Here is a 20,808-nt window from a genome sequence, read left to right as displayed (position 1 = left end):
TCATAACTTTTCTTCCAAGGAGTAAGCGTCTTTTAATTTCATGGCTGCAGTCACCATCTGCAGTGATTTTGGAGCCCCCCAAAATAAAGTCTGACACTGTTTCCACTGTTTCCCCATCTATTTCCCATGAAGTGATGGGACCAGATGCCATGATCTTCGTTTTCTGAATGTTGAGCTTTAAGCCAACTTTTTCGTTCTCCTCTTTTACTTTCATCAAGAGACTTTAGTTCCTCTTCACTTTCTGCCATAGGGGTGGTGTCATCTGCATATCTGAGGTTATTGATATTTCTCCTGGCAATCTTGATTCCAGCTTGTGCTTCTTCCAGCCCAGTGTTTCTCGTGATGTACTCTGCATATAAGTTAAATAAGCAGGGTGACAATATCCAGCCTTGACGTACTCCTTTTCCTATTTGGAACCAGTCTGTTGTTCCATATCCAGTTCTAACTGTTGCTTTGATGCTGGGAGGGATTGGGGGCAGGAGAAGAAGAGGATGAGATGACAGAGGATGAGATGGCTGAATGGCATCGCTGACTTGATGGACGCGGGTCTGAGTGGACTCCGGGAGTTGGTGATGGACAGGGAGGCCTGGCGTGCTGCGATTCATGGGGTCGCAAAGAGTCGGACACGACTGAGCAACTGAACTGAACTGAATCGAACTGAACTGAATGTAATGTCGTGCTTATGATTTCAGAGAAACATAGCATTTTCCTAAGCAAGAAAGACCTTACAAATTGTGTGACCAGATTGTTTCATATTACAAATAAGAAAGCAGATTCAGAAAATGGCTTGCAGAACACTGGACATCTATTCCTACCACACACGCAAGCGCAAACACAAACACACACAGGCTTTATTACTTCACTGATTACCATTATTTTCAACCTTTATATTTCAGGTTAGATTAATTTCCTCTAATAAAAATTCCTTAGCTTTGCAACTAGATTATTTCTTCCTGCTATGCCTTTCTCCTGCCATGACATTTACCACAATTTATAGCTTACTTAATTACCAGCCTGCCCCCACCAGACTCTAAGTGTTTAGCGTTAGGGACTCTGTCTGTGTTGTTCCTGGTCATATGTCAGGGAAGCTTGCACAGTAAGGTCATATGGCATATGCTCAATAAATATTTGATGAATGAATAAACATAGGAATTAATGAAACTTTAACTCAAGACTTAGAGACCCATCATTACCTATCCAGAGCTTCTGAAGCTGTGTCTGCAGTTTCCTGATTGCCAGTATATTCTACACAATGTTATTTTTATTGTTTCCTTCTTCCCAGTGGATATTTCAACAATATATTTTACTGAAAATAATTTCTTTTAGTGTAATAGTATTTTATTTTATTTTACTCTGTTTCCCACAAGGATCATCAGAAGAAGTGTGTGTGGTTTCTTTAAGCTAGCTGGTAAGACAAATTTTAGAGATGAGAAAGAATCTTGGATCATGTTAATCACTATAAATCACAGGAAGGGCATACATCTTGCTAACTATAGCTAGTCGGATGCTAATCAGAGGCTCATTAGCTTTAAAAATATCAACCTTGTATGATTTCTGTGCTATATACGTTCTCAGAAGACTAATGAGTTACATTATAGATATCTAACCAAGACCCACATATAAATGTATTTTCCCACTACTTGGATATTGCACAAAATATGTCAGGAAAGTTAAAGCAAATGACAAAGTTCTATTGAAAAAAAATATCCACTTTACATTACCCTAATATTACTGGGGACAGAGGAAGAAGGGAAAATGAGGTGGAAATAGCAAATTACCTGCAATCATAGAGCATTATTAATTATGCTTAATTTAGGCTTATAGAAAAATATGAATTTCAACCATAGAAATGCTAATCTTAAGATAATATTAAAATTATACCACCACTCAAAAACAACTATACCTGATAAAAGAGTCACAACAATATAAGCTCATTATAAAAATGCTTGATCATGAATGAATAAGTAGTTATCCCTAGTCAAATCATTTATTACCTATTTGTAGTTAACCTTCCTAGCCATAATTTCCTGATATGGAAAATTGGAATAATAATAATCCCACCTAAAAGGTTTATTATGAAGTTTAATAATGAAAAAGCCTATAAGATAGTGTCAGCCACAAAGTGAACCTCCGGTAAATATTAGCTATTATTGTTTGCTTAACTATCTAGATTTAGTGTACAAGACGACTCAGATGTACATATATTTCCATTTATGCTACAATCACACTATTTCTAAAATGGCAAATTAAATTCTTGAAATTATTCCTGATTTAGAAAAACAAAGCATTTTTTTTTTCATAGTAACAGATAAGCAAGAAATGGGAGTTCTAATACCATCTCCAGGACTGTTTGTTTTGTTTTCTTCTTCTTCTTCTTTTTATTTTATTTTATTTTTACTTTATTTTACTTTACAATACTGTATTGGTTTTGCCATGCATTGACATGAATCCATCACAGGTGTATACAAGCTCCCAATCCTGAATCCCCCTCCCACCTCCCGCCCCATATCATCTCTCTATCATTGTATAGTTTATTTCCCCAGTGGTTAAAAGATTGGAAGTGAAAAGAACATAAACATAGATACACAGCCTAGATATACAGCCTAGAAAACAAGAATCCCAGTGTTATTTGAAGTCATTTCAAGAGGATTTCAGCAAACTCCTTTCTCATCACTCCAAACACCCTTTGGGATTTGGGATTTTACACAAATCCTAACGGTCAACTTACTCTGGCAATATGAACTAACCCAATTTAGCTATGTTATTTGGACATTACTCCAATTAGCTAATCCCCTCTCGCTACAAAAAAATAAACCAGACATACAAAATTTAAAAAAAAATAAAAAACCATAATTCAGTTCTAGACATGCTTCTATTTCCTCCCAGGCACTCACATTTCCTGTGCCTCAGTATCTTTTGCTTAAATGGAAATTAAATTGCTAAATATGAAAGAGTAACAAGACAGCTGAATAATTTGCAAAACTAAATTTATGGGTTGCTGCTAATTTGCATAATGCTGCCCCATATAAAATCTGTTAAGATGGCCCCCTCTTAAAGTAAGAATGTGAGGTAATCACCAAATCGTTAACTATTTATAAAGAAGCAACTCTATCCTCTAATCTGGAATGGAGGTCAGGGAAAATGAAAAGTAAGAAGATTCAGTGGCTTACCCAAAATAACATATTGCAGTATACAAACATATGTGGAGTAAAAGCACACAGTAGCGTCACATGGTGGTTCAGACAGTAAAGAATCTGCCTGCGGTGCAGGAGATGCAGGTTTGATCCCTGGGTTGGGAAGATCCCCTAGAGAAGGGAATAGCAACCCACTCCAGTATTCTTGCTGGAGAAATACCATGGACAGAAGAGCCTGGCAGCCTACAGTCATGGGGTCACAAAGAGTCAACTGAGTGACTAACAGCCACACAACATAAAACAACAATTCAACAGATGTCAAAGAAAAGAGCATGTAATACAGGGAATTAAGATGTAAGAAGCAGTCAAGAAAAACAAACACCTTGAATTAACAAAACTTCCCAGAAGTAATTAACCCAGGTGACCTTTCAAAAAAGGAAATGATGATTCCACATTATACAAGTAGAATTTCCCAGTATATAAACAAATATATAACAGTAGATAATACTGCAAATGTAAAGAAAACTTCTAAATGCATTAAAATACCTTTTTTTTTAAATTTTGTCCCAGAGAGAAAACCTGAAGCATTTATATTCTACTTGGAATAAGTTTGCTACATACCCTTTTTTTAGTGTGGATAGGTGGAGCAAAAAGCAAACAGAAACTTTTCTTGAGCCTAATATATTTTGGTACATATTTTTAAGACATGTAAATGAGTTGTGAAAGGGAATGTATCAAGTCAACTTTATAGTCAAAAATAATTATTCACAGAGAATATTGTAACTTGTCAATAGCCCAACATTGCTGAAGATCATCTAATTCCAAATTTTCTGGGGCATTTACATATTTCAAACAGGAAACCTAAAACTGGAATTGTCTTCTTAAAACTAGTGTTTTGGGCCACTGTCCAAAAAAGAAAGATTGCCTCTACATGAAGGATAATAATATCTAATTAAGAAAATGAACTCTGTACAATTGCCTGGGTAATAATGACTACTATATTTTACATACTATTGTATTGGCTTCCCTGGTGACTCAGTGATAAAGAAAACACCTGCCAGTGTAGGGGACACGGGTTCAATCTCTGGGTCAGGAAGATCCCATGGAGAAGGAAATGGCAACCCACTCCATTATTCTTGCCTGAGAAATTCCATGGACAGAGGAGCCTGGCAGGCTACAGTCCATGGGATCAAAAAAGTGTTGGACATGACTTAGCATCTAAAGAACAGCAACTTTTGTATTACAGTAGATCAGTCAAAGTGAATTTACTTCAAAACCATCTGTATTTGTACATATTAACAAGAATATATACAGAATGCTAGAAACAGAAGTTTTTTGTTTATTGTTTTTCATTTTTGGGTAAGTAAAGCAATATAGAGCTTACTGTCAACAGTGTAATCACTTTGAGGTGATAGTGATTTATGTGTTAGTAAACAGGGCAATACTCATCCTGTCTCCAGGATTTTATGTTTAGAGATGATCTGAGTAAAATGTGACTGATTCTTAAGATCAAATTTGCTTTATAGATGAAATTTTTCTCCTGTTTTCTAAAAGAGTGTATTGATAAGTGGTATTATTCAAGTACTATCTACCACCATTATGATACCTCATTTACAACTGGCAATCTGAATTGATTAGACTCAAAGGAGAAGGCGATGGCACTCCACTCCAGTACTCTTGCCTGGAAAATCCCTTGGATGGAGGAGCCCAGTGGGCTGCAGTCCACGAGGTTGGGAAGAGTCGGACATGACTGAGCAACTTCACTTTCACTTTTCACTTTCATGCATTGGAGAAGGAAATGGCAACCCACTCCAGTGTTCTTGCCTGGAGAATCCCAGGGATGGGGGAGCCTGGTGGGCTGCCGTCTATGGGGTCGCACAGAGTCGGACACGACTGAAGTGACTTAGCAGCAGCAGTAGCATACCTGTATTTTTAAAAGGAATATAAAGCTGCCCCTCCCCTATCAAACCCCTACTACAACTAGTCTGGATTAAATAGAAATCTGATGCCTATGGAACTTTGTAAGAATATTAGCAAAATTGAGCTTGAAGTGTCCTTTTTCAAATATCACCTTGGGTACTGAAAATTAAGTATGACTCAGAGCATTACCTTTGAAATCAAAGACTGGCTGATGGAAATGTAGGAAAAAAATATGTAACTTATATATGTGATATGTTTATATTTAGAACCTGAGTGCATATCAGCTAGATTGATTAGCCTATTTACGCACCTGAGCAACAGAATAAAGTAGATTGACAGAAAAATAAATGAGGTATTAAGGAATTATCATAAAAGTGAATTTGCATAACAGATATGTTATTTTTCCATTCATGTGGACAAATTGTCATTTAACCAATGCAGCTGTACCTTGCAGATGAGACATGAAATCAAAATACTTAACCATTCCTTTTAACATCTTGCCATGTTAACTGGAATATATTCATTCTGACATATTGCCATATTAATTGGAATACTTTTCACACTATTTAGCTATGAAACATGACATCAAAACTTAAGATTAACTGCTCACTGGTAATTTAGACAATAAAGGTCACATTTGAGGTTGGAAAGAAAAAAATGGCCTAGGAAAATCATGAACTGCAAATGCAATAAAATCAAAACTGTGTAAGATCTGCAAAAGAGTTGGTAATTTTGAATTTTAATATTTTATACTCAGCAAATAAAATAAGTTATCTTTTAGGGTAAACATTTCCATTAAAGTTAGACTTTATATATAGTTTTGAGAATTCTTTGATATTTACTAATCTACAAAGTTTTTTGTGGCCCTACACTGCTGAGATTTTCTACAGAATACATTTTTAAGAGAATTTTATCACTAATACAATGACACAGTTAATGAAACATATAACAATTTATCAGTTAGGATTTGGGTCAGCTGCATGAAACAAAAATTCAAAACAAATAGTGGCTTAAATAAGGGAGATATATTTCTTCTTTCCCATAAAATAAGATTCCTTCAATATTTCTACTTTACCACCTTGACTAAATTGGTTCCTTTTCCAAGGGTACCTATCGTTCAGGAGACTTCCCGTGGTTTGCATTATAAGAAACGAGAAAGACAGAAGAGAGAATTCTCATTTCACTAAAATTCACTCCCATACCTTCCTCTACATGCCCCAAACACTTTTACTTGAATTTCACTGGAAAGAAACTGGTCACATGTCACCCCTAGCTATGTGGTCTTTTAGGTGTTTTTTTGCAACCTACATAACCTACATGAAAATGAAAATTCCATTAATAAAAACAAGAAGAAGAATTTATATTAAATAAAAAGATATGGGAGAGTTGGACTATAAAGAAAGCTGAGTGCTGAAGAATTGATGCTTTTGAACTGTGGTGTTGAGGAAGACTCTTGACAGTCTCTTGGACTGCAAGGAGATCCAACCAGTCCTTCCTAAAGGAAATCAGTCTTGAATGTTCATTGGAAGGACTGATGCTTAAGCTGATACTCCAATATTTTGGCCACCTGATGCAAAGAACTGACTCATTTGAAAAGACCCTGATGCTGGGAAAGATTGAAGGTGGGAGGAGAAGGGGACGACAGAGGAGGAGATGGTTGGGTGGCATCATGGACTCAATGGACATGAGTTTGAGCACAGGGAGTTGGTGATGGACAGCGAAGCCTGGCGTGCTGCGGGCCATGGGGTCGCAAAGAGTCAGACATGACTGAGCAACTGAACTGAACTGAAAAAGTTATGCGCTGTGCTTAGTCACTCAGTCATGTCCGACTCTTTGCGACCCCATAGACTGTTGTCCACCAGGCTCCTCTGTCCATGGGATTCCCCAGGCAAGAATACTAGAGTGAGTAGCCATTTCCTTCTCCAGGGAATCTTCCCAATCAGGGGGATCGAACCCAGGTCTCCTTCATTGTAGGCAGATTCTTTACCATCTGAGCCACCAGGGAAGCTCAAAAAGATATAATCAGCTATAATGTTTTGATTTATATACACCTCTGTTTGGGCCTTATCTTTTTCCTCATTTTACCACAACCTAACTTTTTAAAAATAAAGTGATAAGTCCTTAGGACAGTGTTATGGCTGCTTATGCAATGTGAAAGGAGCCTAGAGTAAGTTCCCTAAGGAAAACTGTGTCTGCAGTATCATTTTTTGGATTCCCAGGTGGCCCAGTGGTAAACCATCTGCCTGCCAATGTAGGAGATGAGATTTTAATCCCTGGGTTGGGAAAATCCCCTGGAGGGGGAAATAGCAACCCACTCCAGTATTCTTACTGGAGTCCTTATTCTTACTGTCCTTGCTGCTGCTGCTGCTAAGTCACTTCAGTCGTGTCCGATTCTGTGCGACCCCATAGACGGCAACCCACCAGGCTCCTCCATCCCTGGGATTCTCCAGCCAAGAACACTGGAGTGGGTTGCCATTTCCTTCTCCAATGCATGAAAGTGAAAAGTGAAAGTGAAGTTGCTCAGTCGTGTCTGACTCTTAGCGACCCCATGGACTGCAGCCCACCAGGCTCCTCCATCCATGGGATTTTCCAGGCAAGAGTACTGGAGTGGGGTATTACTGTCCTTAGGAGAATCCTAAGGACAACGAGGCCTGGAGGGCTACAGCCTATGGAATCACAAAGAGTCGGACATGACTGAGCAACAAACAATTTCACTTTCAGTTCAGTTCAGTCGCTCAGTCATGTCTGACTCTTTGCGCCCCTGTGAATTGCAGCACGTCAGGCCTCCCTGTCCATCACCATCTCCCGGAGTTCACCCAAACTCATGTGCATCCAGTCGGTGATGCCATCCAGCCATCTCATCCTCTGTCGTCCCCTTCTCTTCCTGCCCCCAATCCTCCCAGCATCACAATCCTTTCCAATGAGTCAACTCTTCGCATGAAGTGGCCAAAGTATTGGAGCTTCAGCTTTAGCACCCAAAAGAGTAATTGGTGAGCACATATCTTTGGTGACAATGTAATAAGAATGGATAATTGTAGTAGACTAAAAATGACCCCCCAAAAACAGCTACATCCTAATCCTGGAACCTGTGAATATTACCTTATATTTGCAGATGTGATTAAATTAACGCTCTTGAGATAGGGAAATTATCCTGAATTGTCCACTTGGAACTTAAATGCAGTCACAGGCATCCTTTAAGAGCAAAGCAAAGGGAGATTTGCCATGCATAGAGAAGAAGTTAATATAAACAGGAAAGCAGAGATTGGAGTGATGCAACTACAAGCCAAGGAATGTGAAGAGCTACTGGAAGTTGAAAGAAAAAAACTGATTTTTTTCTAGAGTCTTCAAAGGGAGTGCAGCCCCAACTCACACCACAGTAATGCTAATAATGTATTATTTTAATGAATTAAGATTGGTATAAGATGTGTAATTTATTAAAAGTAAATTCACTTTCTTTTCTTAACTCAGTATAACCTAATATTTTCTGCTTGTCTTCCATCAGTTTTCTTTGTGATTCTTTAAGAAAAAAAAAAAAACAAAGAGTATAAAGTGTTTATAATTTAGTGGAAAATAAAAATGAAGAAAAATAAAACCAAGATTTGTCCTTCTAAAGAGCATCATGCAATGTATTATTTAGTTTCAGAATTTTACTTGGCCGCAGCTAATCGACTTTAGCTCACAGCCAGCTAAACAACTTTAGCTCACAGCCATTCATGACAGGTGGTGCCCCTAAAGTTATACCAATCAAATTACACATCCCTGTCTTTAAACTGCACAATAGGCCAATGATCAAAATTTCTCTATTGATAGTTTGCTTGATTTTGCTGTGTTTTGTTTTTATTTTCCACCTGAACCTGCTTTCAGCATTTCTCCCAAGCAGGGAGACATAATCTCTAGATATGCAAAGAATCCAGAGTAGGGTGACGTTCTGAGTTAATTGGCACCATATTTCAGTGTATTTCAGTGCTCTTTTAGTGACTTTTAAAGACTGAGAAATACTTTGTGTCTTAACCCACTCTACCTTATGTGCAAAAATAAGAGGAAGAGAAAATTGCTAGGAGAATTTGGCTCATGCAAATAAATTCACATTTCTTCTGCCTAACCTGGGTACCTCTTCTTGGGTCATACATTAGGGAACCTGTGGGTAGGAACATTTTACTTAATGAGGATTAGTTCTTCACTCACTGTGTATCTACCTGGTCAATTAGCAGGTCCACAACAGACACTCAAATGCTCTGGAAGGGAAGAGTCAGCCTCATACTTGATCAATCCAAGACTTCACTGGTCTCCCATTTCACTAAGAAGAGCTAGTTTGGCAAGCTTCAGGTACACCTTTACCCATACAGATAGCAGCAGGATTTTTGTACATGAAATTAATGCCTCTGTGCATGGGTGTATTTAACAAACATAGCTTCCATTCAGAATTGCTTTAACTTTTCCTGGAGCAAGTGAATTCCTTATTCTAGAGCTTTTGAATTTTGAATGTTATGCTACCCTTTTAAGTCTTTATATAATTTTACATAGCTAATAGGCAGAGAAAAGTTTGAGGTACTGTAGCATACATGGAAAAGCATTAGTAATCCAGATACTATAAATATCCCTTAGACTAATTCACTTAAGATATTAAAAAAAAATCTATGACTCAATTTATTATTGCAGGAAGAATTTCATCCTGCTCAAGGAGTGGATAGAACGTGACTCTGGGTCAGTATTTGAGCTGCGCACAAACAGCTGAATCAAGGACTCTCCTAAATCTTGACCCAGTACATAAATACACCTTGCTTCAGTGACAGCAAAGTCTATAATTACACAGATAGTAGTCAACTGGGCCCCTTATTGTACTATTCAGAATTCCAGCCTGTTATATCTCAGTACAGAAAAATCCAGTCGTGTTGGTTTTTTAACATATTATGTATTTTTATTCCACATCCATCAGAAAATGAAAAAAAGCAAAAACAAGACAGGAGTGAAGATAGAGTAAACAGAGAAATCACTTCAATAACTATCTTTTACATATTTTTTTCTTTTCCTGTCTCACTCCCTTCTTATGGGGACAGTATCTCCTTATATCAATATGAAAATTATGGAAGAAGTAATTAATCTTATTTCCAGTTGTTGTTATAGTCATAGGCTTGTTCAGGAGGCTTGTATTGTGTTCTGCCTTCAAAATCCATTAATTGCCTTTTTTCTTGACATAAAATCTCTGCTATTCTACATTTTTTAAACAGAAATGCTTCTAATGGAATTTACCGATAAGCAATTATTCCAGTCTCAGTTTTGTGAGCTGAGACTGGCACCTACTGGTAAAATAAATTTGGTTCACAACTGGGATAAAAAATTTTCAGCTTATAGGTAGTATCGTCTTGTGAAGTACCATGATATTGCTTTCCTTTTATTTATTGATGTTATAAAGAAAAATTACAAAATATGATTATACTCATATTATCTAAGTTACATTTAAACTATTCAAATGTAAAAAAAAATAAATAAATAAAAGATAAAACCTAGCTAATGGCCACTGAGCTAAAGAAATTTAGTAACAATGTTGTTGTTCAGTCCCTTGGCAGTGTCTGACTTTGAGACCCCATGAACTTCACAGTGGAAACAGTGGCTGAGTATTTTGGGGGGCTCCAAAATCACCGCAGATGGTGATTGCAGCCATGAAATTAAAAGACACTTACTCCTTGGAAGGAAAGTTATGACCAACTTAGACAGCATATTAAAAAGCAGAGACATTAATTTGTCAACAAAGGTCCGTCTATTCAAGGCTATGGTTTTTCCCGTAGTCATGTATGGATGTGAGAGTTGGACTATAAAGAAAGCTGAGCACCAAAGAGTTGATGCTTTTGAACTGTGGTTTTGGAGAAGAGTCTTAAGAGTCCCTTGGACTGCAAGGAGATCCAACCAGTCCATCCTAAAGGAAATCAGTCCTGGGTGTTCATTGGAAGGACTAATGTTGAAGCTGAAACTCCAATATTTTGGCCACCTGAGCCAAAAAACTGACTCCTTTGAAAAGACCCTGATGCTGAGAAAGATTGAAACAAAAGGAGAAGAAAGTGGCAGAGGAACCTGGGCAAACTTCAGGAGACAGTGAGGGTCAGGGAAGCTTGGCATGCTGCAGTTCAGTTCAGTTCAGTCGCTCAGCCGTGTCTCACTCTGGGACCTCATGAACCACAGCACTCTAGGCCTCCTGTCCATCACCAACTCCTGGAGTTTACCCAAACTCATGTCCATCTAACCATCTCATCCTTGTCGTCCCCTTCTCCTCCTGCCTTCAATCTTTCCCAACATCAATGTCTTTTCAAATGAGTCAGCTCTTCACATCAGGTGGCCAAAATATTGGAGTTTCAGCTTCAACATCAGTCCTTCCAATGAACACCCAGGACTGATTTCCTTTAGGATGGACTGGTTGGATCTCCTTGCAGTCCATAGATATTACTATGGTTATAAACAAATTGAGTTTCCAAACAAGTCAGAATCAGTCTGTCTGAACTCATCATCAAAACTTAGTAGTTCCTAAACAATTAAGAACTCTGAGGGACATTTGGGCATTACACAGAAGTCTCAGATAAGCCTAAAAATAGTTTGAAATTAGGAATGATATCTCACAAGATAGTGTTACATCACTGGTGTTTTTAAGCCCAGGCTATATAAATATCAATAAAAATGTAGTAAGCACAGATAGGCAGTGATATTTAAGGTATTTGCTTTCTGTACTCCAGACCTGTTTTTACAGATGTGGAATGTAGCACCATTATCTGTCTAGTTGCTTAAAATCCTACACTTAAGATTCATCCCTAATTTATTCTTTCTCTTACTTTTTAAAATCTGCAGCCAATTCATCACCAAGTCTTCTTAATTCTCTACTCAAAATATACCTTATATTTGTTTATCTTACTTAAACTTAACTGCTAACCTGTCAAACAACCATTTTTTTACTCAAAATACTAGACTGTTAATTGAGAAGTCTTGCTTCTACTATATGCAATTCTAATACTTAATCCTCTTCTCGATATAGCAGATGGAGTGAATTTATTTTTTCTAATGTAAATCTCATATTTAAATTGGATTGTGAGCTGCTGAAGGGGAAGTACCTGGCACATATCTATAAAACATTACTAAATATTTTGCTATTACATTATGCCAATTACAATTTCTTTAAATTACAAAAAAGCAGCAAACTCAACTCTCTAAGTCACACACAGGCATTTAATCAGATATTTTTAAAAGAGATGTAAACACACACTTGCAGGATTAAGTTTATGATTAAATTAATTACATTTTGATATATTACACAGGCTACATTTTTACAAATATCTTAGCAAAGGAAGTATAGCTTTTTATAACTGTGGTTCCATAGCTAGAAGTAATAAAGAAATACATGTTAATTATTTGTCTCTAAATTTTACACTAGGTAATATGAATATATAAATTATAGCTGTCAAGTACTACTCCCAATATCCAGAATATTTTTAACAACTTTATTGAGGTGTATTTGACGTACAGTAACTTGGATATATTTAAAGTGTAAAACTGATAAATTTTGACATGGTAAACACCCATGATATTATTACCAAAATCAAAATAATGAACATATCTATAACCACCAATAATTTGCACAAATTCTTTTGTTATTTCTACCTCTAGCCCTTTACTGACTCCGCCAATTCCCACAGAGACAACAACTGTCTCTGCAGATTACTTTGCATTTTCTAGATGTTCTATAAATGAAATCACATCGTTTTTGACTAGCTTATTTCACTCGGAAAATATCATTTAGAGAATTTCACTTATTGGAGTATTTATCAATAGTCAGTTATTTTTCCTTGCTAAATAGCATTCAATTTTGTAAGCATTTTCTATATATTACTTATCCATTTATCTGTTGGAGGATATTAGGGTTATAGTGGTAAGTCTTTGAATATACATATATATGTATTTATTTCTCTTGGATAAATATATAGGACCAAAATGTCCAGGTAATATGACTTACGTATGTTTAACTTTTCAAGAAACAATAAGAACTGTCCAACCTTCTGCATACTACTAAACTCTTCATAGGGTCAGTCTATTTAATTTTAGTCACTCTAACCGTTATGTAGACATTGTGTTTGATTCACTGCTTCCATAGTGATTAATAGTAATCAGCATCTTTTCTTATGCTTATTTCTCACTTATATATCTTCTTTAGTGAAGACTCTGCTCATATTGTTTGTCAATTTATTTTTAAAAAGATTTAGATGATACAGATGCAAGTGCTTTCTCGGATGTATGGCTTGTGAATATTTTATCAGTTTGTAAGTTGTCTTTTCATTCTTTTAACAGTATCTTCCAGAAGTTTTTAATTCTGATTAATCCACATTTATCAATTTGTTATTTTATGGTTCATGTCTTTGATGTCATATATTTGTAAAAGAAAATTGCCTAATTTAGTTCTAAAAGATATTTATCCTCATATTCTATAAGTTTTATAATTTTAGGTTTTACATTTAAGTGTGTTTATATTTACATTTTAAAGAATGTAGTCTGTTTCCCCAACTTTGTCCTCCAATTTCAAATTTGTTTGGATTTTCTGTGTGCTTTGTATTTCAGATGAATTTTAAAATCAGTTTGACAATTTCAATACAAAATTGGATAGGATTTTGGATGGCATTGTTTTGAATCTATATGTCAGTTTTGGATGATTTGATATATTAAAAATATTGAAAATTATGACCCATGAGCAGAGTACATCTTTGTATTTATTTAGATCTTTAACTTCTTTCAGCAGTGTTGTTTTAGTTTTAATTGTTCCGATCCAACACATCTTTTGTCAAATGTATTTATAAATATTTTGTATTTTCAATGCTATTGTAAATGGTTACCATTTTTACAATACCAGTTTATGATTGTTCATTTATAATGTATAGAAATAAACTTCTTCAGTCATTTTATTTATCATATTCATCAACCTTCCTAAAATCATTTTTCAATTTCAATAGCTTTTTTCAAGATTCAGTTAAAATTTTCACATAGGTAATCATGTATTTGTTGAATAAATAGATTTTTAACTTTTCCCCTTTTTCCTTTCCAACCAGAATGTCTTTTTTTTTTTTTTCTTTAATGCACAGATAAAACCTCCTGTTAAACACAAGTGATGAGAAAGGTCATCCTTGTCTTGTTTCTGATCATAGGAAGAAGCATTCATTCTTTTCTAATAATAGTCATTTTCATCAAATGAAAAATGTAACATTCATCAATAAGGTTGATAGTTCCAGGTTTTTAAAAGAGTACCTTCAACAGGTTAAAGATGTTCCCTTTTATTTTTCTGATGTTATCTTCTAGGATTTTTACATGTTTGTGTTTTACATGTAAGTATGTGATCAACTTTGAGTTAATTTTTGTGAAAGTTGTTAAGTCTGTGTCTAGAGTTATTATTTTCATGTTGATGTCCAGTTGTTCCAACACCATTTATTTAAGTGACCATCTTTGCTCCATTGTATCACCTTTGCATTTTTGATCAGTGGATCAGTGATCAGATCAGTGGACTATATTTATGTGAGTCTATTTGTACACTCTCTATACTGTTCCATTGCCAATACCACTTGATTACTATAACCTTATAGTAAGTCTTAAAGTCAGATAATCTCAATCTTCCAACTTGTTATTCTCCTTAAACGTTGTCTGATTTTTCTGGGTCTTTTGCTCTTGTTATACATTTTAGAGTTATTTTGTTTATATCTACAAAACAATTTGGAATTTTGATTGAGAATACATTGACTGTTTAGGTCAAGTTGAAAAGAAATAATATCTTGACAATATGAAGTCTTCTTGACATAAACATAGACTATCTCTCTATTTCTTTAGTTCTTCTTTGATCTTATTCATCAGAGTTTTGTGTTGTTGTTGTTTAGTTTCTAAGTCATGTCCAAGTCTTTTGAGACCCCACGGACTGTAGTCACACCAGGCTTCTCTGTCCATGAGATTTCCCAGGCAGAATACTGTAGTAGGTTGCCATTTCCTTCTCCAGAGAATCTATACTCCTGACCCAGGGATCAACCCTTTGTCACCTGCGTTGGGAGGAAGATTCTTTACTACTGAGTCACCTGCAGCCCCAAAGTTTTGTAGCTTTCCTCATATAGCTATTGTGCATAATCTGTTAGATTTATATCTATTTCATTTCTGTGGATACTAATATAAATAGTATCATGTTTATAACTTTTAATTCCACTTATTCATTGGTAGTATATAGGAAAACAGTAGACTTTCATGGGTTAGGGCTTATAGTCTCCAGCTTTGCTTATTAGTTTTAGGATTTTCTTTTTTATTTCTTTGGATTTTCTACATAGATAATCATATCATCTATGAACAAAGACAGCTTTACATATTTTTTTTCAATCTCTTATCCTTTTATTTCCCTTTTGATTTTGTCTTATTGTGCTACCCAGAGATTCCAGTATGATGTTAAAAAGGAGTGATTAAAGAGGATTTTCTTGCTTTATACCTAATCTTAGTGGGAAAGTTTCAGGCTTCTCACTAGTAAGTATTATATTAGGTGAAGGCTTTCATTTTTTTTTCCTTGTAGTCAACCTTTATCAAATTAAGGATGTTTCCCTCTATAACAGGCAAATTTGTCCTTGGAGTACGGAATGAAGCAAGGCAAAGGCTAATAGAGTTTTGCCAAGAGAACGCACTGGTCATAGCAAGCACCTTCTTCCAGCAACACAAGAGAAGACTCTACACATGGACATCAGCAGATGGTCAACATCAAAATCAGATTGATTATATTCTTTGCAGCCAAAGATGGAGAAGTTCTATACAGTCAGCAAAAACAAGACTGGGAGCTGACTGTGTCTCAGATCATGAACTCCTTATTGCTAAATTCAGACTTAAATTGAAGAAAGTAGGGAAAACCATTAGACCATTCAGGTATGACCTAAATCAAAACCCTCATGATTATACAGTGGAAGTGAGAAATAGGTTTAAGGGACTAGACCTGATAGACAGAGTGCCTGATGAACTATGGACGGAGGTTCATGAAATTGTACAGGAGACAGGCATCAAGATCATCCCCATGTAAAAAAAAAATGTAAAAAACCAAAATGGCTGTCTGAGGAGGCCTTACAAATAGCTGTGAAAAGAAGAGAAGTGAAAAGCAAATGAGAAAAAGAAAGATATAAGCATCTGAATGCAGAGTTCCAAAGAATAGCAAGGAGAGATAAGAAAGCCTTCCTCAGCGATCAATGCAAAGAAATAGAGGAAAACAACAGAATGGGAAAGACTAGAGATCTCTTCAAGAAAATTAGATATATCAAGGGAACATGTCATGCAAAGATGGGCTCAATAAAGGACAGAAATGGTATGGACTTAAAAGAAACAGAAGATATTAAGAAGAGGTGGCAAGAATACACAGAAGAACTGTACAAAAAAGATCTTCATGACCAAGATAATCACAATGTTGTGATCACTCACCTAGAGCCAGACATCCTGGAATGTGAAGTCAAGTGGGCCTTAGAAAGCACCACTATGAACAAAGCTAGTGGAGGTGATGGAATTCCAGTAGGGTTATTTCAAATCCTGAAAGATGATGCTGTGAAAGTGCTGCACTCAATATGTCAGCAAATTTGGAAAATTCAGCAGTGGCCACAAGCCTGGAAATTTTCAGCTTTCATTCCAATTCCAAAGAAAGGCAATGCCAAAGATTGCTCAAATTACTATACAATTGCACTCATCTCACATGCTAGTAAAGTAATGCTTAAAATTCTCCAAGCCAGGCTTCAGCAATACATGAACCATGAACTTCCTGATGTTCAAGCTGGTTTTAGAAAAGGCAGAGGAACCAGAGATCATCAAATTGCCAACATCTGCTGGATCATGGAAAAAGCAAGACAGTTCCAGAAAAACATCTATTTCTGCTTTATTGACTATGCCAAAGCCTTTGACTGTGTGGATCACAATAAACTGTGGAAAATTCTGAAAGAGATGGGAATCCCAGACCACCTGACCTGCCTCTTGAGAAATCTGTATGCAGATCAGGAAGCAACAGTTAGAACTGGACATGGAACAACAGACTGGTTCTAAATAGGAAAAGGAGTACGTCAAGGCTGTATATTGTCACCCTGTTTATTTAACTTCTATGCAGAGTACATCATAAGAAAAGCTGGGCTGGAAGAAGCACAAGCTGGAATCAAGATTGCCGGGAGAAATATCAATGACAGATATCTAATAATATCAGATATGCAGTTGACACCATCCTTATGGCAGAAAGTGAAAAGGAACTAAAAAGCCTGTTGATGAAAGTGAAAGTGGAGAGTGAAAAAGTTGGCTTAAAGCTCAATATTCAGAAAACTAAGATCATGCCATCTGGTCGCATCACTTCATGGGAAATAGATGGGGAAACAGTGGAAATGGTGTCAGACTTTAATTTTTTTTTTTGGCTCCAAAATCACTGCAGATGGTGATTGCAGCCATGAAATTAAAAGACGCTTACTCCTTGGAAGAAAAGTTATGACCAACCTAGATAGCATATTCAGAAGCAGAGACATTATTTTGCCAACAAAGGTCCATCTAGTCAAGGCTATGGTTTTTCCAGTGGTCATGTATGGATGTGAGAATTGGACTCTGAAGAAAGCTGAGCACCAAAAAATTGATGCTTTTGAACTGTGGTATTGGAGAGGACTCTTGAGAGTCCCTTGGACTGCAAGGAGGTCTAACCAGTCCATCCTAAAGCAGATCAGTCCTGGATGTTCATTGGAAGGACTGATGCTGAGGCTGGAACTCCAATACTTTGGCCACCTCATGTGGAGTTGACTCATTGAAAAAGACTCTGATGCTGGGAGGGATTAGGGGCAGGAGGAGAAGGGGACAACAGAGGATGAGATGGCTGGATGGCATCACTGACTTGATGCACATGAGTTTGGGTGAATTCCGGGAGTGGTGATGGACAGGGAGGCCTGGCATGCTGCTATTCATGGGGTCGCAAAGAGTCGAACACGACTGAGCGACTGAACTGAACTAAAATGAATGAGTGTTGGATTTTTCAGGTAATTTTTCTAATATGATCATGTAATTTTGCTTTATCAGCCTGCTGGTATAATGAATTACATTAATTGCTTTTGTTTGTTGAACCTGCCTTGCACCCCTGGAATAAATCCCTCTTGGCCATGGTGTATATATATTTTTGCACATTGTTGAATCTGATTTACTAATATTTTATTGAAGAATTTTATCCTTATGTTCATGAGAGAGATTTTTTTGTATAAGGCCTTCCTCTGATTTTGGCATTAAGAGTAATAATGGCTTAATAGGATGAGTTTGGAAGTAGTCCCTTTGCTTCTATCTTCTGAAAGAGATTGTAGAGAATTGGTATACTCCTTTCCTTAATATTTGATAGGATTCACAGATGAGGCCACCTGGAATTTTTTTCCTTAATAGTCATTAACATGACTTCAATCTCCTAAACAGATAAGCCTATTCAGATTATCTGTCTCTTCTGTGAGTTCTGGCAGACTGTGTCTTTCAAACAATTGATCCATTTCATTAGGTTATCAAATTTGTGTGCATAGAGATATTCATTTTATTTCTTTTTTATTATTTTAATTTCTATGGGATCTGTAGTGATGACCCCCTTTTCTTTTTCTTTCTTTTTTTTTTTTTAGATGATTTCTTTTTTTCTTTTTTTTTTTTTTTTTTTTTTACTTTACAATTCTGTATTGGTTTTGCCATACATTGACATGAATCCACCACGGGTGTACATGAGTTCCCAAACCTGAACCCCCCCTCCCACCCCCCTCCCCACAACATCTCTCTGGGTCATCCCTATGTACTAGCCCCAAGCGTGCCGTATCCTGCATCGGACATAGACTGGCAATTCAATTCTTACATGATATTATACATGTTTCAATGCCATTCTCCCAAATCATCTCACCCTCTCCCTCTCCCTCTGAGTCCAAATGTCCGCTATACACATCTGTGTCTTTTTTGCTGTCCTGCATACAGGGTCATCATTGCCATCTTTCTAAATTCCATATATATGTGTTAGTATACTGTATTGGTGTTTTTCTTTCTGGCTTACTTCACTCTGTATAATCGGCTCCAGTTTCATCCATCTCATCAGAACTGATTCAAATGTATTCTTTTTAACGGCTGAGTAATACTCCCTTGTGTATATGTACCACAGCTTTCTTATCCATTCATCTGCTGATGGACATCTAGGTTGTTTCCATGTCCTGGCTATTATAAACAGTGCTGCGATGAACATTGGGGTACATGTGTCTCTTTCAATTCTGGTTTCCTCCGTGTGTATGCCCAGCAGTGGGATTGCTGGGTCATAAGGAAGTTCTATTTGCAATTTTTTAAGGAATCTCCACACTATTCTCCATAGTGGCTGTACTAGTTTGCATTCCCACCAACAGTGTAGGAGGGTTCCCTTCTCTCCACACCCTCTCCAGCATTTATTGCTTGCAGATTTTTGGATCGCAGACATTCTGACTGGTGTGAAGTGGTACCTCATTGTGGTTTTGATTTGCATTTCTCTAATAATGAGTGATGTTGAGCATCTTTTCAGGTGTTTGTTAGCCATCCATATGTCTTCTTTGGAGAAATGTCTTATTTAGTTCTTTGGCCCATTTTTTGATTGGGTCGTTTATTTTTCTGGAATTGAGCTGCAGGAGTTGCTTGTATATTTTTGAGATTAGTTGTTTGTCAGTTGCTTCAGTTGCTATTATTTTCTCCCATTTGGAAGGCTGTCTTTTCACTTTGCTTATATTTTCCTTTGTTGTGCAGAAGCTTTTAATTTTAATTAGGTCCCATTTGTTTATTTTTGCTTTTATTTCCAGAATTCTGGGAGGTGAATCATAGAGGATCCTGCTGTGGTTTATGTTGGAGAGTGTTTTACCTATGTTCTCTTCTAGGAGTTTTATAGTTTCTGATCTTACATTTAGATCTTTAATCCATTTTGAGTTTATCTTTGTGTGCGGTGTTAGAACGTGATCTAGTTTCATTCTTTTACAAGTGGTTGACCAGTTTTCCCAGCACCACTTGTTAAAGAGATTGTCTTTACTCCATTGTGTATTCTTGCCTCCTTTGTCAAAGATAAGGTGTCCATATGTGTGTGGATTTATCTCTGGGCTTTCTATTTTGTTCCATTGATCTATATTTCTGTCTTTGTGCCAGTACCATACTGTCTTGATGACTGTGGCTTTGTAGTAGAGCCTGAAGTCAGGCAAGTTGATTCCTCCAGTTCCATTCTTCTTTCTCAAGATTGCTTTGGCTATTCGAGGTTTTTTGTATTTCCATACAAATCTTGAGATTATTTGTTCTAGTTCTGTGAAAAATATCACTGGTAGCTTAATAGGGATTGCATTGAATTTGTAAATTGCTTTGGGTAGTATACTCATTTTCATCTTCCAGTAAACAAAAGCCCAGGTCCAGACGGCTTCACAGCTGAATTCTACCAAAAATTTCGAGAAGAGTTAACACCTATCCTACTCAAACTCTTCCAGAAAATTGCAGAGGAAGGTAAACTTCCAAACTCATTCTATGAGGCCACCATCACCCTAATATCAAAACCTGACAAAGATACTACCAAAAAAGAAAACTACAGGCCAATATCACTGATGAACATAGATGCAAAAATCCTCAACAAAATTCTAGCAATCAGAATCCAACAACACATTAAAAAGATCATACACCATGACCAAGTGGGCTTTATCCCAGGGATGCAAGGATTCTTCAACATCCGCAAATCAATCAATGTAATTCACCACATTAACAA

The sequence above is a fragment of the Oryx dammah genome, unplaced genomic scaffold (genome assembly GCF_014754425.2).
Source record: "Oryx dammah isolate SB20612 unplaced genomic scaffold, SCBI_Odam_1.1 HiC_scaffold_11163, whole genome shotgun sequence".
Classification (NCBI taxonomy): domain Eukaryota; kingdom Metazoa; phylum Chordata; class Mammalia; order Artiodactyla; family Bovidae; genus Oryx; species Oryx dammah.
The sequence above is the reverse complement of the archived record's forward strand: the minus strand, read 5'-3'. Positions refer to the sequence as shown.